Raw genomic sequence first — 25105 nt, forward strand, 5'->3', positions numbered from 1 at the left:
GATCATCCATCCCTCCATCCATCCTCTCTTCTTTCGTCACGTTTTGCTCTGAGCTGTTTATTTCCCCTAAATCACACCAAAAAGGAGGTAAACCTCATCACTGTATCATTGCACGGGAACTTATTTCCATATTTGGTGCTCAAACGTTTCACTGGCGGCCGATGATTCACTCTCTCTGTCCTGATGTTGTTGTCGTTTCCTCTGATGAACCTTTGGTACTGTTGTGGAATGTTTGGGGGTTATTTCTGTAGCTAGCGTGAACGCTAACGACATAAATGTGAAGCGAGCATGAAATGCAAATGAGGTGAAAATGAGTGTGAGGAGATGTTTGTTGGGATGTAAGGGACGAGTGGAGAGACAGGCAGAACAACGTAGGAGGTGCAGTTTTATTATTTCACTTTATTCCATCATTACTGATGTAAAATTGTTTTTGTTTCAATTTTGTTCACTTGAATTTAAAGGATACCTGTAGTGAAAATGTCTAGAGCAAAAAATGTGTTTAATGTATTACTAATGAAGAAAATATGTGCACATTTTATAAATAAAAAAAACACTAAAAATACATTTTTTGAGAATTATTTTATACTTCAGGACAAAAACTATGGAGCGCCGCCATTTTGGACAGGATATTATGCAGTTTTGTTGATTCCTGTTAGCTGTTGCTAGGCAACAGTTTCTGGACAATGGTGGAGTGTAAAGCTAATGGTTGCTATAACAAGATAAAAACGCCACGGAAACATTTCTTTTACGTCTCTGAGCCAAAAAACGACACTAAGTCAGAGTTATGCAGATGTTGGCGTCATATTCCTGGTATGGGATACGCACTTTATGAGAGGCTATGAGAGGGATATGTGGGCTAAGCTAATGGGATAAGCTAACAAGCTAAGCTAATGGGCACCAAGCTAAAGTTACGACAGAATTCCTTCACAGAAAGTCATTGAATGCAGCTTGTAAACGTACTTGTTCAAAGCACTACTAGGTTTCTCCTTACCTGGGATGCTATGGGGGAGTGTCATGGCACTAACCACACCCCCACCACATTGTTCCCTCTTATTTCCTTGTGGCTTAATGATGAACTCTGTCAGCAGAACATGCTGATCCTCATCCAATCATTAAACACATATCTTTTCACGCAGCTGTCATCACAGTTTCTAACCAGATTTGTGCACTTCCAACACCTAACTACTCAGCCATGACTCGTTTCTGCTGCTAACAACAGCTCTGTTCGTAAGGCTAATTCTGATGCTGAATGGGTGCAGGGAGGCTCACAAAAAGCAGGAAGTGGGTGAGAAAGGTGATATTTAATCATCTCCTAACATACAACCTTTATCACTGAGAGACAAGGAACACCAGACATGAGAAACTGGTGGCCCGGCCCAAATTTTTTGCAGCCCCCAAAGCAAATCCCCCAAAATTGTAATTCAAGAAGTTGGAAGGAATATAAAGCCCAACATAATACACAAAATAACTCCCAAAACACACAAATTGGCAGCAAAACACACAAAGTACACAAATAGATGGCTGGAGGGATGGATGAATAAATGGATGGATGAACAAATAGATGGCTGGAGGATGGATGAATAAATGGATGGAGGGATTGATGGATGAACAAACGGATGGATGAGGGAACAAAGGGAGAGAGGCGACAGCAGGGAGGAGATTATAGACAGAATACAGGCCTGATTTAGTCAGTGTATTAACAGATGGTACACACACACACACACACACACACACACACACACACACACACACACACACACACACACACACACACACACACACACACACACACACACACACACACACACACACACACACACACACACACACACACACACACACACACACACACACACACACACACACACACCAAAACAAGTAAACAAACAGAAAACCCACTGCCTTAAAAACTGGGCTTCAGTTCAGCAGATGATAACTGTGTGTGTGTGTGTGTGTGTGTGTGTGTCTTCTTGGCTTTTAATTCCGTTCTTTTTAATTCACTCATTGTGTTTACGGGAACAATCCTACAGACCAGATCTGCTCTGTTTACCTTCATTAAATTGATTCTAATTCAATAATTCAATAACTGTAATTGTTCAGCACAGTGAATAATAACATGTGATGTTTCAACATGTTTCTATGAAACAACAGTTGGTCTGATTAATGAAGCTTTGCAACGATCCAGATACACACATTACGTATTGATTAGTGCTGGTGTTGTTTAATGTTGCTTGAAACGTGCGTTACGATTAAACACGGATTGATCCGCTCAGAGCTGATCGTAAAACATCAGGAAACATCCTTGTGGTTTATTTTTATGGCACTAAAACTGAGAATCCTCGAAACTTCACGACTTCCTTTTGTTCCATAAAACTCACTCACTGTGAGCAGAGCTTCTTGTTCATGATCAGCTGACTTTACACCAATACAAAGATAATTAACGTGGTTTTCACAAGCTGCACTGTGAGAAACCAAAGACGTAAGCAGAAATATCACAGCTCAGATCACAAGTCGTCTCAAATATTTAATTTAAAAACTGGAAAGTCATGTTAGTAAAAAACATGACAATCTTCACCCAGGGTCTAGTTTGATGTGTCAGCATTAAACTTTCATTACCTGGTGCAATGAAATACTCAAAAATGAAAATGACAAAGTTTCCCAATCAAAGAGTAACAAATCTTTGCAGATGATAAACCATTTGACTGTAAAAGTGTGAGACAGTGTGTGGGAGTGTTTAGCTTCACTAATAAAGCATGAAAGCAGGAGCTGCAGCGTTCTGAATCAGCTGTAGATGTTTGGTGAAGACCATGATTATTATTATTATTATTATTATATCATTTATTGAACCAGATAAAAGCCTCATTGAGATTAGAAATCGCTTCTTCAAGAGGGACCTGACAATAGTCCAGCTTCTCCTGATTGTTCTCACTCATCAAACCTGGAGATGTTCGTTAGGTGCTAGAAGATGTTCTGGACTTGGTCTTTATCCTTAAAGATGGAGACTGAAGGTCCATGCTAATAACTACTTTACCAATGTAACTGTTTTTATTATTTGTGGAACATCAATGTGTGTAAATCTTTAGTCTGAGGGTTTTTATACTTTGTAGGAATTCTGGCTTTCTTTAGAGAACTGGCTCATTTTGGCTCCTAAGTGTCTCTTCAGATTGAACTATATCAAATATAAATACACCTTTATCTACACACTCTACAGAGTGATAGAAAAAAAATAAAAAATAAAAATAAAAATAAACGTTCAACTATTTAGAAATGGCCTTAATAACTTTTTGCATTTTACTACTAAACACATTTAATGTGAAACAACATACAGAAGCTTATAGAATCACACAACAACATATAAATGCATAAAAGAAAATGAAAAATATCTGCATCCAGGTAATAGTTTTCTCCTTCAGGGAAGATTGGCTTTGAGAAAAACCATGTGCCCCCATCACTGGGGGCTAAACTGATTTTACTGTGATAGTAGCCACGGAATTCACATTCAAGCAAGCAGGAAGTGATGTCGAGCACACATGGAGTTATCGAGAGGGCGTAGAAAATGACGGCACACGTAAACGCTCAAGAGTTCACCTCGTAGAGGGACTGCGAGCGCATGCCCGCTCACTGCAGGTTTTTGTTTTCACGCGTGTGGCTTTTTGAAACTAATGTGACACCATAGCCCCTCCCCCTCTGCTCAGCGCAGACAGAGATGAAACACACACATACTGACCAATCAAATGCGGCTTGAAGAGAAAAAAAAAAAAAAAAAAAAGAGAGAGAGAAAGAAAGAAGCAAAGCGGCTACCAATCAGGAGCCGGGTCGATCAACACATCACTAATACTTTGGACTTTCCATTCATTAGCTCTTCTTTCAGCACTGCACCAATGTTCGGGCCAGTGTGTGATTCAGATATGGTAGCTTTTCATTTCCCAACCTTGGTCTCAATGCTGTGTCTCTAACTGTTGGGCTGCAGCTATCTTATATATATTATATATTCTCTTTATTCTCTCAGCCTTCTTCATCCACTCTGACTTTAGGACCAAGTAGAGCGTTGATGAAGGTCAGAGAATCTCTGTGAAATGTGTGCTGCTGTAGGGATCAGTGTGTGGACACAAGGGGGGCTGCACGTCCACCAAACACAAACATATATCACATGATATGTCTCAACCTCTGCTTAGAAGAATCTTCATTGCTCAGATGTGTTGGAATACGCGTTAGACTGTTTACAGGCAAATGTGTGCTGACCGCGATGTTTGCTCACTGTTTCATCACTTCTCACTAACGATTTATGAGTCGACGGTTAATCTGCTATCTCCATGTTGCCGTCCATCTTGGAGCGTCTAAGCTACTACAACAAGCAAAAGGGTCAAATGTCATCGTCATACACCTTTACATTTTATATCACCGTTTCTTTATATATATATACTATCAAAATATACACAGAATATGTTGCAGAAATATGATTTTGGAAAGCTACATGCTAGGTGAAAGAGGAGGAAAGGAAAGTCATGTAAAGCTAGCTGATGCTAACAGATAGCACATGTCGTTTGTTCACCTGTTTAACTGGGATCACTGTGCTAAAGCTAACAGGTGCTAATATGCTACACAATGCCCCAGCTAAAGGTTCTGCTGTTCAACATATAGGACGTTGGTGAGCAGATGTGAGCGAAGGAGAATAAATCCATATTTGAAGGTGAGCAGGAGAAACACCACATGGATGTTCGTCTGTGAGAAAGTCCACGACGTAGTGGAAAACAAGAAGAACAACAACAGTCTAAAAAAAGTCTAAAAAAGATGGACGGGAACAAATCCTATTGGTCTGTTTGAAGCTCCTCCTTCTCCAGAGAGTTAGCTGGTTCTAATAGCTCCGCCCACATGACATCATCATGAGAGGCTGAACAGAAACGGATGTATTCACGTTTTTACACACGCAGAGAAGTCCAGACACGTAGGAATCCAGATGTTTGGTGACCGTGTGTGTGTGTGTCGTATATCATGGTGATGGCGCTTGCATTGCAGGTCGAGCGTACGAGCAGTTCGTCTGATGTCTGATGAAGCATGACTGACAGAAACTATGCTTCTATCTCTGCTTCAGAGTCATTTCAACAGCATGCCTTCATTCTATCAGATGGATGGATGGATGGATGGATGGATGCAGACGCCACATGTGATGGATGTGATGGGACCTGCGACGCTGCACTTTCCCGTTTGGAGTAAATAAGAGCGAGAGTGGAGGGAAACGGAGCCAATGACACGCGGCGCCATCAATCCACGACATAGAGAACATCAGCGTCTGTGTCTCTGTCACATTTCCATACGGTGCCTGAACGTCTCACGCGTCTCACATTCAGACGCCGGAGAAGTGACACGAGCGCACACGGCCTGTTAGGGATGTCAATGATACACACACATTGATACACACACATTGATACACACACACCTTCCTCCTGTAGAAACTCAACATGTCATCAACTCACTTTCAGAGTTTACCCAGAATTCTCTGTTTGGATGACTTTACTGCTGAGTCATTCCATGTCATTTCAACAAATGTCCCACACACTTTGGTCTAAAAAAATCTGAGATTTTTTTTAACAATTGTTCTGTGATTATTCAATAATCTCACTGTAATTTTTTTAGTTTGATCTGATGAATACATTCTGAGATGTGAACAATTTCAATATTCAAAAGAAAATTGTACACAATAAGAAATTTTGGAGCAAAAAACTAAAAAAAGTGTATAATTTCAGTCAAAAACTGCAGTCCATGCACTCATTATTTGTAAAAATAGAAAAAGCCTTTATTACAGGGTCAGAAATATTTAAAAGTACACCAAATAAAATTAATGAATAAACAAAACCCACGTATCAGTGACGTCAGTGCCAAACCTCAACCGCAAAGAATTGTGGGCAATATGCTTGGCCAAAGTCCGCTTGGATGCAGGATTCAGCAAAGTGTGGATCAGGGGCGCCGAGGGGGCGGGGCAAAAGACCACTCTGGAGAATTGGGACATCCTACGCTCTCGCACCCTTCATCGGGAACGTGCGAGTATTGGGACAGGGCCATAGACTGTTCACACCACTAATGATTAGTCACACATTGGTCATCAGGTGAGACGCTCTGGAAATATGAACATATACTTATTTTTTTACTATTTTCATTGGCCCATAACTGCATGTGGGAATGTAAAAAACAACCCTGATCCATTTTAATTCATAGTATAAAGGTTATTTTTGGGATATAAAACTATTTCTCTTTATGTGACTTCTTCATTTTTATTTTGAACCTAAACTTTGGGTTTGTGTATATTGTGCTTTTTGTGTTGTGTAATCAAGCCAGTCTGGTGACCAGTGTGTAGCTTAGTTATAATGGGGGTGGCTGTGGACAGAGGGAAGGAGTGAGTGCTAACACCTAGAACAGGTATTTAGGATCAACGTGTCTCACAGCCCAAGAACGGTGCGTCGTAGACCAATTTATGTGCAAGAACCGCAACTGAAACCCGAGCTCTGCCCCGGAACCAAAGATGCTGCTAGGCTAGCAGACAGAGCGGGGGCCGGGGAGCCCCAGGCCACCACCCACGACCGAGCAGCCCCCAAGATCCCAAGCCGCCCCCCACATACACACCCAAGAAGGCCCCAACTAGCCGAGGACCCAGCGCACCTAGCGCACCCCGCCACCGACCCCAACCCCAAGACCCCCCACCAACACCCACTCCCCACCCCCACCCATACCCCAGCACCAAAGAGAGCCGCCCACCCAAGACCATAGTGGAGGAGCCAAGGCTCACGCACAGCAGATGGCCAGAGCCGCGCCGAACAGGCAGCCGGCGGGCCCAGAGCGAGCAGGGACCGGACCCCAGGCCAGAAGGACCCAGAACAGAAGCAATAGTAGCAGCGGCCCACCCAATGACAACGGCCACATCCCCAGCCACCTGGAGCACCAAGGGCACGCTGTAAGTCGCCCCACCGGCCCCCCAGGCGCACCGGCTGAGCCCCCGAAAACGCCCCACATCATACTTAGTTATTGTCAAAGTCAGAACCCCCCCACGGCCCTCAGCCAGACTGTCATACCAGGTTTAGTTTATTATCATTTTTTTTTAATCATTTTTGTAATTATTTTGTTAATTGAACAATTTTTTTGGTTGACTTCAGTTAAAATGATCAGATTGACTTTGTAAACAGAGGTTCCTGTGTTGATCAGTGTCTGAGGACATCTTTATAAAACCATCAACAGTGAGTGTGGACGTCTGTTTGGTTAATAAATGTTTGATGAACTTTAAAAAGCACAAACATCGTTATCCATCTGTGAAACACTGATGTTTCTCTGTCGTCTCATTACGTTAGCTTAGCTAATGCTCACACCTGCTAATACTCACACGGCGTCGCATTTACAAACTCACATTAGCTCGGAACGCCCACGCCAACACACAGAGACGAAGATACGTCTTCATTTGTGAGGAGACGAATGGTAAACACACCTGCAGAGTGTGTGTGTGTGTGTGTGTGTTTATCACATTTGAGAACATTATCAGGATGAAAACAAGTCTTAAAGTCTAGACCAAGGTTGTCAAATTCATTTTAGTTCAGGAGCCAAATACAATTTTGTGTAATGGGGTCATTTATTGTATTTTTGTTGTCATTTTGTGCAGTTTTGTTTGTGTTTTGAGTAGTTTTGTTGTAATTTTGTGTGTTTTTGTTGTCATTTTGTGTGTTTTGTTAAGGGGTTCCTCTATCCAAACAATCTGTGTTTTGATGCCTTTAAAAAATGCACAAAACAAGTCCTAAATGTACCTTATTCATCAAAAAAATCATCCCAAAATTATTAATCCAAAAATCATCCAAAAATGTATCACAAATGAATCAAGAAATTCAACACAAATTCATTAAAAATATTATCACAAATTCATCAAAGAATTAATCACAAATGGTCCTCACAAGTTCCACAAACCTGACAAAATGTAACTGTGGGTCAGAAAACAAAAAGATCTCAGATTCCTAGACGTGTCCTAATATGACCTGAAAACATGTGTGTGTGTGTGTGTGTGTGTGTGTGTGTGTGTGTGTGTGTGTGTGTGTGTGTGTGTGTGTGTGTGTGTGTGTGTGAAATCCATAACTTCCTAATGGAGCCGTGCACCTGTCAGAGCCGCCTGCAGATAAAGCATTAAACTAATGTCGGCCATTAGGGCTGCATTAACTTAGGATGTAGACACACACACACACACACACGCGCTCACACACACACACACACACACACCTAATTGTGAGGCAGATGCAACGCAACAAAGCAAACTGTGCAAATGTAACTTTAATCCATCTTATCTGCAGCAAACAGAGAGACACACACATTTGGCACAAGTCAAGTCAAGGCAGGGGTCTCACACACACACACGCACACACACACACACACACACACACACACACACACACACACACGGCTTGTGTCTTACCGTGTACTAAGGCAGGCGGTGCTGTTTCCCGCGCTCATCAAGGATGACTTCAGCCACTCACGATCACGCTCACGTGCGTGTCGTACATTGTCTGTGTGTCACAGGTTCAGTCCGTCGTGTGTTCACCTGCACACACACACAAACACACACTTCTCAGCCAAAGAGGAGAAGAGAAACCACACGGTTGTATCTAATGAGAAAAAAAGAGGAAAAGTCACTTTAAGGCTCAGTTTGCAATAAAAGCTGTAATTATTATTATTATTATTATTATTATTATTATTATATGAATGAATTTAAAATAAAAAAAGGCAGGAATTCATTAGCAATACAACTTAAAGAAAATAATATAAATGTACAAAAAAAAAAATACATATATAATATAAAATAAACAAATTAATCTTTAAAAAAAAAAAAAAAACTGTTTTAAAAAATCTAATTAAAAAACAAAAATACCCATAGTTTGAATACAAATATGCAAAAGTAAAAAAATGTATTATAAATTATAACCATTTCATCTTTTAAATATATATTTTTCTAATAAGTATGGTAAAATAGATTGTAAATAAAACAAAAAGTAACTCTCTGGAAGCTAAAATCAAGCTATTTAGCTAACGATAACACAGAGTTGTGTTCTTCCAGATGTTTAATAAAGTTATTTTGAATCGTGTTTCTGTTGTCTTTGAGCTCATTTTCTGCTCCGTCATCAAAAACCAATCCTAGAAACCAGAGCAGCTTCGACTTGGCCACAATTCATCTTCATCCTCCTCTTCCTCATCTTCATCCTCCTCATCTTCATCTTCCTCATCTTCATCTTCCTCATCTTCATCCTCCTCATCCTCATCTTCATCCTCCTCTTCCTCATCGTCCTCTTCCTCATCTGAATCCCTTTGAAAGATGACACTCTTTTTTTGTGTGTTTTTGGAGTCGTTTGGTGTATTTCTGTTGTCATTTTGTGTATTTGAGTTCATGGTCACTTCCTGTACGTCCATGTAAACGTCCCTCAGTGAGGAACGGTGGGCGGTGTAGTGAACGTGCTGGTTTCATGTTCAGGGACAGCTGTGGTTGATTAGCGACTGTAATTATCGTATGCTAACGTTCTGTAGCCATGAAATACCTGCACTATATGTGTGTGTGTGTGTGTGTGTGTGTGTGTGTGTGTGACCCCATCATCGCACAACTACACCTTCATCCTTCAGTCTCGCTCTTTTGTCGTTGCCAATCAATGTTTGTTGCCAATGGCGACCGTGAAATCCAATTAAAGCCGCCTCATCACAAAGGCACCACCACGTGTGTCACCTGACCACGTGTGTGTGTGTGTGTGTGTGTGTGTGTGACCTTGAAAGTGTGTGTGTAGAGGCAGAAAAGGGAGCGTTGGGATTGGCTGCTGCTCAAAGCCAGAGGATGAAGATGAGAGGAAGAGGAGCAGCTTTGGGCTTCACAGTGAAGTGGGCGGTGTCTGTCTTTCAACTTCCTGCTCCTGGTTTGGCTCCAAAACTCCCTCTGAAGCCACACCCCCTCCCTGCTGTGTAGTTAACACAGTCTTTGGAGTTATTTTGTGTGTTTTTATTGTTGTTTTGTGTGTTTTTCTTTTCTTTTTGTGTATTTATGTTGTATGTGTGTTATTTTGTGTGTGCGTGTGTTTTTGGGGGCCTGAGGGCCACACGTTGGAGATGCTGGATGATGTTGTTGCTGAGTCACAGTGTGTGTGTGTGTGTGTGTGTCTTTGTTGGTTTAGGGTCAGTGTTGAAACACAAATAGACTCTGAAGTTAATATTAATCAGATGTGGGCGGAGCCACTATTGATCCTGTACATCTGGTTAGCATCCACGCTAATCATCCCACACCTTTGTTTGTTTACACACTAACATGAAATAATGAAATTGTAATTTAATGATACTTTGTTCAGCAGAGAAACAAAAAGACGTCAGAAAACCAGTCATAAGATAACCTGATCACCATTTGAACCACAACCATCTGAAACGGTGCTTAAAGTGTCAAAACCTGAGGCGTGGGAACATTTGGAACACGAATAAAAACTAAACATTTGCTTCATTTGGGGAAACCTGAGGACGTGGAGCGTTTAGTGTATTTTGTTCCTCAGACTAAAAACTGCAGCCAATGATTCACACTCAACAACTCATTTACATTTGACTCATCGTCGCTCCAATAAATATATAAATAAACAAATAAACCGCCACCCACACAAATCGTTCTCTTCGTTCTGAAAGAGCGTCCATCTGTGGGCGGAGCCTAACACCTACATATGCTCACTTTGTCTATTCTTCTCCTTTAATAAACTTTAATGTTTTTACACGTTATCAAGGTTATAGTTTCACAACATGTTTTAAATTCAAATGTTAACTTCAGTTTTTCATTTTTTTGACCAAACAAAAAGCGGTTTGCCTGTTGGTGTAAGAGCTCAACTGGTGATCGTTATATATGGTGACACCGTCATCATGCCATCACATGATGGAGCCTCACTGGTGTTTTGGTGAAACTGGCAAACATTTTATCTGATGACCTGCTAACGCTCAGACTCAGTCAGCACCTTACACGATCACCATTTGGTTTAAAACACCACATTTTGTGTGGTTTAGTCTACTTTTGTACATTTGTGTGTCTTTCAGGTGCCGCTTGTTGTTATATTGTTTACTTGTGATGTCATTTTGTGTGTTTTTGTGGGCATTTTGTGTATTTCATGTGTCATGTCATGCATTAATGTTGTCATTGTGTGTGTGTGTGTGTGTGTGTGTGTATGTGTGTGTTTTCATCACTGTTTTATGGCATTAAATCCACACAGTGCGTCTCAGAATGAGCCCAGGGTTTTACTTTTACAAACTCGTCACTACTCAATGGCTGGAGTTTGGCTCTGCTCCCTGTGTGAGAACACTGTCAAAGATCCTGTATTTTCATTTAAGATGAACACTCACTGCGCAATGCAAGGGGGAGGAGCCTCAGCAGAGGAGATGAAGATGTGGCTCCTGCACAGCGAGGCTCAAAGCTGCAGAAAACCAGACAAGCAGTGTGTGTGTGTGTGTGTGTGTGTGAGTGTGTGAGTGTGAGAGAGTGAGAGAGTGAGAGAGTGAGAATAGGAGGTGTTAGATGAAGTGTCAGTGTGATGGATATTGACTGTATTTCAGAAACAAATAAGGAGCAAACTGAGCTGTGAGCATGAATTAATTTAACTGCCTGTGAGTGAGTGTGTGTGTGTGTGTGTGTGTGTGTGTGTGTGTGTGTGTGTGTGTGTGTGTGTGTGTAAATAAAATGCACATGAAGGAGGACTGTGGAGCATCGTGGCTGATTACAGTCACTGATTGCATATTAATGCTCTCAGTTGGTGTGTGTGTGTGTGTGTGTGTGTGTGTGTGTGTGTTCTGTTCTGTTTTGTCCGAGATAAACCGATTAGTTACAGTAAACACAGAGTTGCATTCCTTTGCAAATGGAGGAGAAATGTTTAAGCACCACCGGTGTTCTAATTAAACTGGTGACAGCAGTAAATGGTGATGCATCACCAAATAAATCAATCTTCAGTGCAGGAAGTCACATAATACGCTTTTAATTTGAAGCATTATGTTATTCAACAAACGATGTTTGTTAGCACCTGTGTGCATCAGATAGCTCGGTCACCAGTTGAGCTGTTACACCTGAAGCCTCTACAACGCTGTTCTGGCTTTTGACCACTAGAGGTCGTTTTACTCCAACTGAGCTAATGATGCTATCTGGTGACCACACGATCAGTGTTTAGTTGCATTGAAAAATGTACATAGATCACCAGATAACACAGTCACCAGCTTTGACGTCAAATATGACAATGACTGACAGCCGATGATTGGGTAGTATACTAAATGGGCGGGGTGTGTTACCAGGGCTCCTCCCATCAGAACCTACTGCACAGACTCTGGCTTCAAATTACGTCAAATTTGCAAAATGGAAGCGCCACTTAGCGCCGTATTTTGGCTTCAAGAACGTTGAGTGGGAACAGCTACAGTGCACGTCGTTACAGTGCACGTTAATACAGTGCACGTTAATACAGTGCACGTTAATACAGTGCACGTCGTTACAGTGTACGTTATTACAGTGCACGTTATTACAGTGCACGTTATTACAGTACATGTTATTACAGTGCACGTTAATACAGTGCACGTTAATACAGTGCACGTTAATACAGTGCACGTTAATACAGTACACGTCGTTACAGTGTACGTTATTACAGTGCACGTTATTACAGTGCACGTTAATACAGTGCACGCCATTACAGTACACGTCGTTACAGTGCACGTTATTACAGTGCACGTTATTACAGTGCACGTTATTACAGTGCACGTTAATACAGTGCACGTTAATACAGTGCACGCCATTACAGTGCACGTTATTACAGTGCACGTTATTACAGTGCACGTTAATACAGTGCACGTTAATACAGTACACGTCGTTACAGTGTACGTTATTACAGTGCACGTTATTACAGTGCACGTTATTACAGTGCACGTTAATACAGTGCACGTTAATACAGTACACGTCGTTACAGTGTACGTTATTACAGTGCACGTTATTACAGTGCACGTTATTACAGTGCACGTTAATACAGTGCACGTTAATACAGTGCACGCCGTTACAGTGCACGTCGTTACAGTGCACGTTAATACAGTGCACGTTAATACAGTGCACGCCGTTACAGTGCACGTCGTTACAGTGCACGTTAATACAGTGCACGTTATTACAGTGCACGTTAATACAGTGCACGCCATTTCAGTACACGTCGTTACAGTGTACGTTATTACAGTGCACGTTATTACAGTGCACGTTAATACAGTGCACGTTAATACAGTGCACGCCGTTACAGTGCACGTCGTTACAGTGCACGTTAATACAGTGCACGTTAATACAGTGCACGCCGTTACAGTGCACGTCGTTACAGTGCATGTTATTACAGTGCACGTTAATACAGTGCACGTTATTACAGTGCACGTTAATACAGTGCACGCCATTTCAGTACACGTCGTTACAGTGTACGTTATTACAGTGCACGTTATTACAGTGCACGTTATTACAGTGCACGTTAATACAGTGCACGCCGTTACAGTGCACGTCGTTACAGTGCATGTTATTACAGTGCACGTTAATACAGTGCACGCCGTTACAGTGCATGTTATTACAGTGCATGGTGTTACAGTGGAGTTGTTTTTGAATATATTTCCCATCATTTCTTTGTGCGTTAACAGAGTTCAACAGAGGGCGACACACACTGTCTTTTACTTTGAAAATCACATGTTGGACAATTATGACAAATAAAGTCAATGTTCTCAGCATTTGTGTTTGACATTTAGCTTCAATGAGTGGCAATAAAGTGCTTTGTTACAGTGCAGGACACACACACACGCACGCGCACGCACACGCACACGCACACACACACACACACACACACACACACACACACACACACACACACACACACACACACACACACACACAGAGAGAGAGAGATGTAACTGCTGATAAAGACAAAAGTGATGAGGAAAAAGAGAACACTCAGTGTGTGTGTGTGTGTGTGTGTGTGTGTGTGTGTGTGTGTGTGTGTGTGTCTGAGATGAAGACAAAGTTATTGCTCTCCTACGTTATGAACTGGGCTGTGAGTGTCAGCTGGTTAATGATGATGATGATGAATCCTCACTTTGGGATAAATAAGACTTTTATTTTGACGGGTCAGCGAGAACATTGTGCTAACGTTAGCGTGTGCGTCGCTGCTATCTCTGCCAACACTAATTATTTTTTAATTTCTAATCGTGGTGAAGCCTTTGATGTTTAAACTCTGAGATATTAACGTTATCGACTCCAGCAGAAAGAGAAAGGATTAGAATAAATTAAACTCAACCTACAGGAAACAGAGAGAGGAACAAAAAACAGATTTATTAAAGAAACCCTAAAGATACTGAGTTTATTTAATCCTAAATCTACAGCAACACACACACGTAGAGTAGTGTGAGAGAGAAGAGAGGATGAAATAAATGAGACGAGAAGATCTACTACGTTCAGATAAATTCAGATGAAATGAGATGATACGAGTTCAGATAAGTTAAGATATAATAAACTAAGATGAGACAGAATCAGTTCAGATGAAATACATTGAGATGAGATCATTTGAGATAAGGTGAGATAAATTCAGATGATATAGAAGGGGTTCAGATTAGATTATTTGAAATGATAAATCAGGTTGAGATACTGTAAGTTGAGCTAAATCCAGATAAGTTTAGACAAAATGAAAAGACAAGAAGACAAAACTAGAAAACAAGTGTTTGAGCAAAGTGGGCTGAATTCAAAAAGAAAAAGAAAAATAAAACAATAATTTGTGAATTTGTTTCCAGATCGCAAATAAACTGTAAACTTCAAGTTAAAAAATACCTAAACAACTTTAAATAAGTGAGTAAAGAGTTGATGAATGTTTAATCATTGAGAAATAAACGTGACTCAAAGATGTAACGTCCCAACCATTAAAAGAGATAAATACCGAGGCCCCTTCAAAATAAAAGCACTTCCTAAAAACATCTGAGCCTGTGGTGAAGTGAGTGATTATTGAAAAGAAGCAGAAGAAGAAAAAGAGCTTTGATGAGCAGCTGCTGCTGATGTTCAGGATGTGATGAAGAGGAGGAGGAGGAAGAGGAGGAGAGTGGGTGATGAAGAGGAGCAGTGACACAGAGAGTTTCTGTGTCTACACAGATCAGATCATCCTCTGTCTGCACCACATGACCTTCAACCTCAGGGACAAGGTCGTCACACCGCAACACAACTCACGATCTATATCTATCATATACGTAAACTCACTATCTATGGATCAATAGATCTATATCTGTCATATAAACTCACTGTCTATCTATAGATCTATATCTATCATATAAACTCACTATCTATAGATCTATATCTATCATATAAACTCACTATCTATGGATCAATAGATCTATATCTGTCATATAAACTCACTATCTATCTATAGATCTATATCTGTCATATAAACTCACTATCTATAGATCTATATCTATCATATAAACTCACTATCTATGGATCAATAGATCTATATCTGTCATATAAACTCACTATCTATAGATCTATATCTATCATATAAACTCACTGTCTATCTATAGATCTATATCTATCATATAAACTCTATCTATAGATCAATAGATCTATATCTGTCATATAAACTCACTATCTATCTTTAGATCTATATCTATCATATAAACTCACTATCTATAGATCAATAGATCTATATCTATCATATAAACACACGATCTATCTATAGATCTATATCTATCATATAAACTCACTATCTATCTATAGATCTATATCTATCACATAATCTCACTATCTATCTATAGATCTATATCTATCACATAAACTCACTATCTATCTATAGATGTATAGCTATCATATAAACACACTATCTATAGATCTATATCTATCATATAAACACACTATCTATAGATCTATATCTATCATATAAACACACTTTCTATAGATCTATATCTATCATATAAACACACTATCTATCTATAGATTTATATCTATCATATAAACACACTATCTATAGATCTATAGATCTATATCTATCATATAAACACACTATCTATCTATAGATCTATATCTATCATATAAACACACTATCTATCTATAGACCTATATCTATCATATAAACACACTATCTATCTATAGATCTATATCTATCATATAAACACACTATCTATAGATCTATATCTATCATATAAACACACTATCTATCTATAGATCTATATCTATCATATAAACACACTATCTATAGATCTATATCTATCATATAAACACACTATTTATCTACAGATCTATATCTATCATATAAACACACTATCTATAGATCTACATTAATCATATAAACACACTATCTATAGATCTATATCTATCATATAAACACACTATCTATAGATCTACATTAATCATATCAACACACTATCTATAGATCTATATCTATCATATAAACACACTATCTATCTATAGATCCAGATCTATCATATAAACACACTCTCTATAGATCTATATCTATCATATAAACACACTATCTATGTATAGATCTATATGTGATGTGAGGGCGTGGCTGTGGATGTGGAGAAGAAACTTTAAGTATAGATAAAGACGTGTGAGTCGACTGAGGTGGTGGAAGAGCTACTCATTATTTTACCATTAAAATATACACCAGAGGTGAAGATATTTTTATGCTTTTATGGGATTTGTTAGCGAGACCAAACCTGATCTCCATCACGCCTGACGGAGCCTGTTATGATGGGCCACAGCAGTGGGTTTATTGCACTGTGCTAAGGAAGTGAATCTTTCCTGGATATTTTAAATTATCATTGTATAATTCATCAACAAACCTTGTGTGGAAAGATTTTAAATATGAAAGAAGTGATGGATATCGCTATGACGACTGAGCACACAGACCTGCTGCTTCACATGGATGTCAGCTGGTTAAGCAGAAGTACATTTTTGGCCAGATTTATGGAGCTGTTGCCTGAAATCAAGGACTTCCTGAAGGTTTCTAAACACGTGGATTACCACACAAAGCTAGACGACCCCCAGTGTCTGTTAGACTGATGTCACTAAGGAGCTGCAGAGTCAACATGGTGTTTTCACTCAACACATTTAACTGTACGTTACAGTTGATGTCAAGCAGACTACAGTGTGGTAAGTGACACAGCATGACAGTGCACGTTATGAAGAGCATGTTCAGAACGTCTCGTCAGAGTTTTTACTGACTGTAGACAGCTTTATGTGTTATAAGTATAGATGTTGATGACATTGTCGCTAAAGTCAAATCACTTTTCGACTCAGAAAACTCTGCTCTGCAGGATGAGACTGTGACATAGAACCTGGAGAACATAGTGTTCTGGAAACTTCTGTTGGAGGAAAAATATCCCAATCTCAGAAGATGTGCCTTGAACCTGACGCTCTTATTTGTGTGACCCGGGGTTTCCACTGGATACGTCTCCTCTGCGCCACGGCAACAATCCGGTATTTCACCGCTGTCCGCCGGCCATTAATCCACACCGGTTGTGTTTTGAGTGCGCCGTGGTGCTCTCCGGTTTAACGACTGTGACGTCACGAGACAGAGCAGTTCTCACGATATTTATATAGTCGCACGAGAACGAGGTTAAATGTCTGTGTTCTAAACGCAACAATAAACAGATAAACAGGTCAGTGTTCCTAACGGAGGAGAACAAGAAGGTTGGACTCTGGTTTTGTCATAGACACATTTTTTATCAACAGAGAAGAGATAAAACTGTAAAACCAGTAAAACATGAACTAAATCAAAGTTGCTGCAGTTTACAGTGAGTTACAGTATGAGAGGAATCAATATAGTGCATTTGTTTTTACACATTATGACGTTTTGGTGATGTAGTTACTTGAAATATAATCTGAAGTGTTTTATTTTGAAAAGTAACCTGATATTTTATTGCGGAGTACGTGCTTAATTTCCTGTTTAGCTTCATTTGCTCTGTGATTGATGTGTCGTGCTCCGGTGTATCTGGTGGAGGGCACCGGACCACCACATCCTTGAAGGAGCAGACACGCACCACAGCAGACCTGGTGGAAATGAACACATTGACTAAAATGGAAACCTATCAGTTACGGTGACGCGGCGGTGACGTAACGCAGCGGAGCCGCATCCAGTGGAAACTGGATGTGAATCTGTTTTCTCACACATGAAAATCAACAAGAACAGATCAACAATGACTGACAACGTTACAGACTGTCTGACTACGAGAAGATAGAGTCCTCCTCCTAGTGTGTGTGTGTGTGTGTGTGTGTGTTTGACACAGGACTGGTAGATCTCGGGGAGTCGACTACTTGAAAAGTAGATCTTGGGTCAAAAAAGCACCCTGATCTAAAACGTTCCTTCTCCACGTTCCACATTCTGACCAGTGATGAACCAGTGATGGATGGTTTTTGTGCAGCTCTAATACCTGAGATGTTCCCGTCAGTCTGAGCAGAGTCTGATCACTGTCCAATCACAGGCCGGAGCACGACCAGCTGACCTGCAGAGGAGGAAGAGGAGGGAAAAATGTCAACACGTTGCATCAGCTTCATTAACATTCCTACACATCACTGCTGCCACTTCCTGGTTCTCCCAGGACGCCCAGTGCAACTTCCTCCTAACATCAGAATCTCCTCAGACCAGCGAGAGAGTCCCAACGTGATGCAAGACGACGCAAACGTGGACCAATCAGAGCCCTCCGTCACGCCTTAACTTCACTAACTATTATATGATCAATATTATTATTTATATTTAAAGGCCAAACGTTTCCTGATAGTCACAGGAAGCTCCTCCCCCTCACTAACACCCGGAGCAGCCCAGTGTGTGTGTGTGTGTGTATGTGTGTCAGGGTCAATTACATTTTTCAGTTACAATCACGTTTTCAATTACCCATGTTCAATTACAATTTAACTATGATTACAAAAACCAGCATATTTTTACAATTACAATTAAACTGTTTTGTATCCTTAGAAAGTCAATTACAATGATTTAAGTTCAAATACAATTAATCACAATTACTGAGCCTGAAATAAAAAACCTAATGCTAACAAGTCCTAAATAAGCTGCAAAATACACTAAAAACAAATATCAATCATCTAATTTATGTATCTATTGATTACCTTGTTAGGCTTCATAATCAATGATAATATAGGTTTTTAATGTTTCTAGTGTGGGCGTCTGAGCCCTTATTGTGACAGTGTACCCCTAGATTTATATTATTTTGAAATGGTAAAATGTGGTAAAGCTTGATATGAAACATATTTTAATAATTCATAATTACAATTATGTAGAACTGTACATAGAACTGCAACATTAAATTATAATTCACAATGTTTATAGAATTTTCATGGCAATTATAATTACAAACTCAATTATCTGAACTCAATTACAATTTAATTATGATTATGACAGCAATAGACTTTTAAAATTACAATTACGATTATGCCATAATAGTAATTAATTATCAATTACGAGACTGTGTGTTGTGGTTTATCTCTCTGTGGCTGATTGTGTGTGTAGCTCATTACCCACACAGAGAAAAGCAGCACAAACACAATCAGCCACAGAGAGATAAACCACAACACACAGGACGCTCAGGATGAGAGAGTCGTAACAAGCGCTATGCTACGCTACGCTAACTCAATCTGAAGCAGACAAAACCCAAAACAAGTTGGCAAAAATAACAAGAAAAGAACAAAAACAAGAATAATTAGAAAATGAAAAAGACTCAAAGCAGAACTAAGTACAGTAACTTTTTCAACTTAATAAATCCTTCTCATAGCCCCTGTGAGGGTAATACAAGAGTTTATGGGGTGATTGGGGGGGGGGCTTTCACCCCCTCTGCTGTCTCGAACCAGAAAACTGCACTTGCAACGTTCCTGCCTCCGACCCGGTGGCAGACGTACTGCTTTACGTCAGCTCAATACAAACTAATGCTAGATTATGACCAGCCCCTGCACACGGTTGTCTACTAATTTATTTTTCTCAAACTTATATCAGGGCGGAGCCAGCAAAAAAAAGGAAGAAAAGACCTTTGTCTGAGGAACAGAGCAACTCCATCAGTGAAAGCTCAGCAGCAACACACAGCAATCACACACATTGTCTCCACGGCGCCGCGATGACAGTGTGTGATTGCACAACTGGCATGCACACACACTCGCAACCCAGCGCTCCATCAGGCAGCACACACACAAATATCTATCCATCTATCCATCATCCATCCATCCATCCAAACAAATTTCCACACTCCCTTCCGTATTACTCCCACATCATTCATTTATGTTACTTGTCTCTCTTCCTCATACTGTTCACATGGTCACATGGGTCTATATGTGTGAAAGCACCCTTAGTGCCACTGTGGTAGTAGGATTTTTCAGTGATCGGTTGCTCCGGTCTTGGGAGAGCAAAGCTGCCCATGTAGCTGTGGGGTGGGGCAGGCGGTGGGGGGTGTGGAGTGTTTACGACAGTGACATAAGCAAAAGGGATCTTTAGGGGGAGCGCTAAGCTCAAGTTACTTAGTTCTGCTTTAATGGAAGTGCTTGAACCACAATTACTGATGAGTCATGGTTAGAAAAAGTTCCTGACTTGATAAAAGTCAAGCAGCAGAGTTTACATAAGAAGAAGAGCTGAAGAGGGTTCTTTAAATGTAGATGAAGAAGAAGCAAAAGAAGAAGCAAAAGAAGAAGCAAAAGAAGAACCAAAAGCAGAAGAAGCAAAAGCAGAAGAAACAAAAGAAGAAGAAGAAGAAGAAGAAGAAGCAGAAGAAGAAGAAGCAAAAGAAGAAGCAAAAGAAGAAGCAAAAGCAGAAGAAGCAGCAGAAGAAGCAGCAGAAGAAGAAGAAGAAGAAGCAGAAGAAGAAGAAGCAGAAGAAGAAGAAGCAGAAGAAGAAGAAGCAGAAGAAGAAGCAGAAGAAGAAGAAGCAGAAGAAGAAGAAGAAAACCTGTCTGATGGATTAGCATTAGCACACTCAGGAGCAACAGAGAGAAAGGATTGGATTTAGCATTAGCTAAGAGATTAGCATTTGCTGTAGCGTTAGCTAAGATATTAGCACTAGCTGTAGCATTAGCTGAGAAATCATCACTAGCTGTAGTGTTAGCTGAGAGATTAGCACTAGCTAAGAGATTAGCACTAGCTGTAGCATTAGCTAAGAGTTTAGCACTAGCTGTAGCATTAGCTGAGAAATCATCACTAGATGTAGTGTTAGCTGAGAGATTAGCACTAGCTAAGAGATTAGCACTAGCTGTAGTTTTACTCAACCATAATCTGAACACAACAGACTCTCATCTTTGTGTTTTTTCAGATGTTTATGATGGAGATCACATTGATTGTCAGACTGTGGGAACATTTATCAAATGAAGGTTAAGGGGGACAAGTTACACTCTATATTCTATCCATCTATTATACGACCCTCGTGCTTCTTTTCAAGGTTGGGGGGAGGGGTCTGCTGCTGTCTATCTCCAGCTGTGATTGGACTCCATGGGCGGGGCGACGCCCACACTGTCCCTCTATTTGTAGAAAATTAAAATATTAAATCCGTCCAAAACATTGTAATAAATGAATAATAAAGTACTGAATAAAGTAATAAAGTAAAGAAATTCACTCTTCTTTTATTGATCTCCTGTGTCACATGACATCACATGACTGTCCCTATGAGGCACTGCAGGGTTGTACTCGAGTGCTGGAAAACAGAAACTGTACATTGGGCTGTACATTGTCATGAATCTGATGATACGATTCATCATTTGCATGTCACAATACAATATATCCCAATACTAAACAATACGATAAACATTGCATTACATCACAATATCAAAATTAACAAATGCCACCTTTACACAATGGTATGAAATACAATTTATTTCTTGTTTTTTAAACTAGCGAGAACAAGTAAATGTTAACTAACTGTAATTCATAAACTAACTAACTATATAACTACATAGTGTACATCTATCAAAGTGTCCAGTATGTTTTATGAAATAAAGAGCAATCAACTTCCAGCTAAAATGCATTGAGGAGTGAAGTAGTCGAACAAGGTCTGATGGTGCGTTCAATGACACATTCAATGGTTCTTTTTAGTTCAAAGATTTAAAAAAATTGATTTGGACATTTTTGGATTGATACGATACTTGTGCAGTGAAATATCGCAATTTACCGAATCGATTTTTTCTTACACACTTAGTCAAAATTTTGTGACCCTGGCACTTGTTGGGTTAATTTTCATAGACGTGTCCATACCAGTTTGCTGGTATCTACTTCGTGGCCACACCAACCAGTCATTCCACGATCTGGTTAGATCTGTGAAGCTAAGCACGTCTGGTCCTGGTCAGTAGTTGGATGGAGACCACTGAGAATTCTATGGGCCACAGTGGGGGACAGTTGAACCAGTATCTGTCATTGTGTCCTTGGGCAAGGCACTTCACCCACATTGCCTAGTATGAATGTAGTGTGTGAGTGAGTGTTGGTGGTGGTGGGAGGGGCCGATGGCACACTATGGCAGCCTCTCTTCCGTCAGTCTGCCCCAGGGCAGCTATGGCTACAATTGTAGCTTACCACCACTAAGTGTGGAGTGAAAGAATAATGCCTTAATTCTGTAAAGTTCTTTGAGTGTCTAAGATAAAGCACTAAATGCATTATTTTTATCATTTTAAATTAAATCTTTATCTATCTATAAGAATGTATCTATAATATTTACTTTTTTTTTTAAATTAATATGTATTTATTTATTGTTTATTCTACTTAAAAAAAGTATCTTGTTACTTATATATTTCTATTAGTACATTTATTCATTTAAATATTTATAATAACATTATTTTATTTATTCATACATTTAATTATAAAATTCTACTCTTATTTATCTTATTTATTAATAGTAATTTACATATTTGTTTTACTTTTGAGAAATATGGAATAAATAAAGTTTGAATTGAACAAATGTTTAATCTGGGCCGAAAACAGTAGAAGGTTTTTTTACTCCAGCAGGCGGCGCTAATGTGTCTGTAGACTGCGGCGTTAGAAAAAATGGTTCAAACAAACAAACATCACAATGAGCAACAACAAAATAATAATAATTATAATAAAATAAACAAAAATACACAAAACAACAACAAAAACAAATGTTTCTCCTTCCTGTATCAACGCTCAGACGACATAAAACTAGAGAATGTTTTATATTTGTTCTGACCTGTCGTCTCTGATCACACTGACCTAATTCTATGTTAATAGAACGTAAACCAGCTGATGCGTGTCGTGGGACGACACACATAATGCAGCGAGTTGTAAATAAAGAGCGTTAAAGTACTGACCCACAGTGGGACGGTTAGCGGTTAGCGGCGTGCTAATGGTTAGCGAGAGGCCAGAGGAGCGTGGGAGAAATAATAGAAACTTAATTAGGATCGTAAAGGTGTCGGAGGCTCTTCACGCTGTGAATAAAAGTGATGGAAGCCAATCACACGCTGACGTTAGAGCATCTCTGATTGGCTGAGGCAGCAGCGTCTGTGTAAACATCAACTACACACTCACACACTGTGGGTTGTGTTCCCACAGCTGAGCAAACATGGAGATGGAACGCTGCCGTGCACGAGCAACACACACACACACACACACACACACACACACACACACACACACACACACACACACACACACACACACACACACACACACACACACACACACACACACACACACACACACACACACACACACACACACACACACACACACACACACACACACACACACACACACACACACACACACACGCACACGCACACACACGCACACACTGGTATTAGTGGTATTAGTGGGAGGATCTGCCATCTGCAGCACCGCCATCAACACATACCTGATCATCATCATCAGTAACCAATGAGATTCAAACCGCTGAGACCGTTTCAACCAAGAAATGATGCAAAAAGCACAAAACACTGAAAAACAGCTAAAAAAAAACATCAAATGACTTTAAAAACACATCAAACCAGAACAAAAACACAAAATAAAACAATGAAAACACCAAAAAAACTAAAGTAAGACCAAAAAACACAAGAAATTACATGAAAAATGCATACAAGTACAAGAAAATACACCCAAAAAATGTCAAAAGGCCTAAAAAAAATATATATATATATATAAATAAAAAGACCAAAAATAACTAAGGTAAGACTCAAAACAATGAAACATACACATGACTCCAAACACACAACAAAATGACATGAAAAATTTACAAAATTACAACAAATTAACCTAATAAAATGTCAAAAGGACTAAAAAAACCCAGTGAAATTAAACACAACAAAAAAACACAAAATGTAGTGACTAACAACACAAAACAGAAAAAAAAAACACTAATTAACCACACAAAATATAAAAAACAATGAAAATAATAAAAATGACGGCAGGAAGACAAGTTGAAATGAGGAAAAATCAATGACAAAATAATAAATGACACAGAAAAAAATGTAAAAAGAAAACTCAAAAAAGCAAAAACATAAAAAATAAAAACTTAAAAAAAAAACAAAAATTTACAACAGAGACCCCAAAACTACCAAAAAACCCACACAAAACAACAACAAAATTACACAAAAAAGCCAAAAGGACTCAAACATATTTCCAAATATTACTGCAGAAAAACACAAAATAAGAAACAAAATACAGAAAACGACAAAAATGTGATTTAAATTGTGTTTCTGATTATCTACAGTAGTGGAACGTTACAGCTGGTTTCTCTCCTGTGTCCTTGTAATATTCACCCTGTGTGTGTGTGTGTGTGTGTGTGTGTGTGTGTGTGTGTGTGTGTGTGTGTGTGTGTGTGTGTGTGTGTGTGGCTGTCAGTGTGACTGATGGTTCAGCCTGTGATAGTGTAGGGGTTTGATTGCTCAGGTCTTGTTATGTGTCACGTTGACACATCAGAATCTCAATCTCCAATTCTACCAAAACGTTTCCCGCGGGCGACGCCCATCAACCATCGCCCATCTCTATGGAAACGATGCGTAAAGCAAAAGTGGCGCCTCCATCCAACGCAGCGGATTCATTTCAACAAGCCTCCATCTGTCACTGTCACTCAGTGTCCAGGGGCGTGTGTGTGTGTGTGTGTGTGTGTGTGTGTGTGT

General features: G+C 39.7%; 1 protein-coding gene across 3 annotated transcripts in view; it reads right to left on the minus strand.

Moving 5' to 3' along the window:
* LOC114474862 (leucine-rich repeat and fibronectin type III domain-containing protein 1-like protein) overlaps positions 1-25105 on the minus strand; it is a 122207-nt gene that overhangs the window by 46753 nt on the left and 50349 nt on the right. For 2 of the 3 annotated variants that reach the window (XM_028465431.1, XM_028465432.1), the window contains exons 2-3: positions 18427-18498; positions 8441-8566 (exon numbers count right to left, since the gene is read on the minus strand). The gene's annotated coding sequence lies outside the window, so the exon portion shown is untranslated. The remainder of the gene's footprint in view (positions 1-8440; positions 8567-18426; positions 18499-25105) is intronic. The other variant, XM_028465433.1, reaches the window with a different exon arrangement.

This window comes from Gouania willdenowi, chromosome 13 (assembly GCF_900634775.1).
Source record: "Gouania willdenowi chromosome 13, fGouWil2.1, whole genome shotgun sequence".
In the NCBI taxonomy this organism is placed as follows: Eukaryota; Metazoa; Chordata; class Actinopteri; order Blenniiformes; family Gobiesocidae; genus Gouania; species Gouania willdenowi.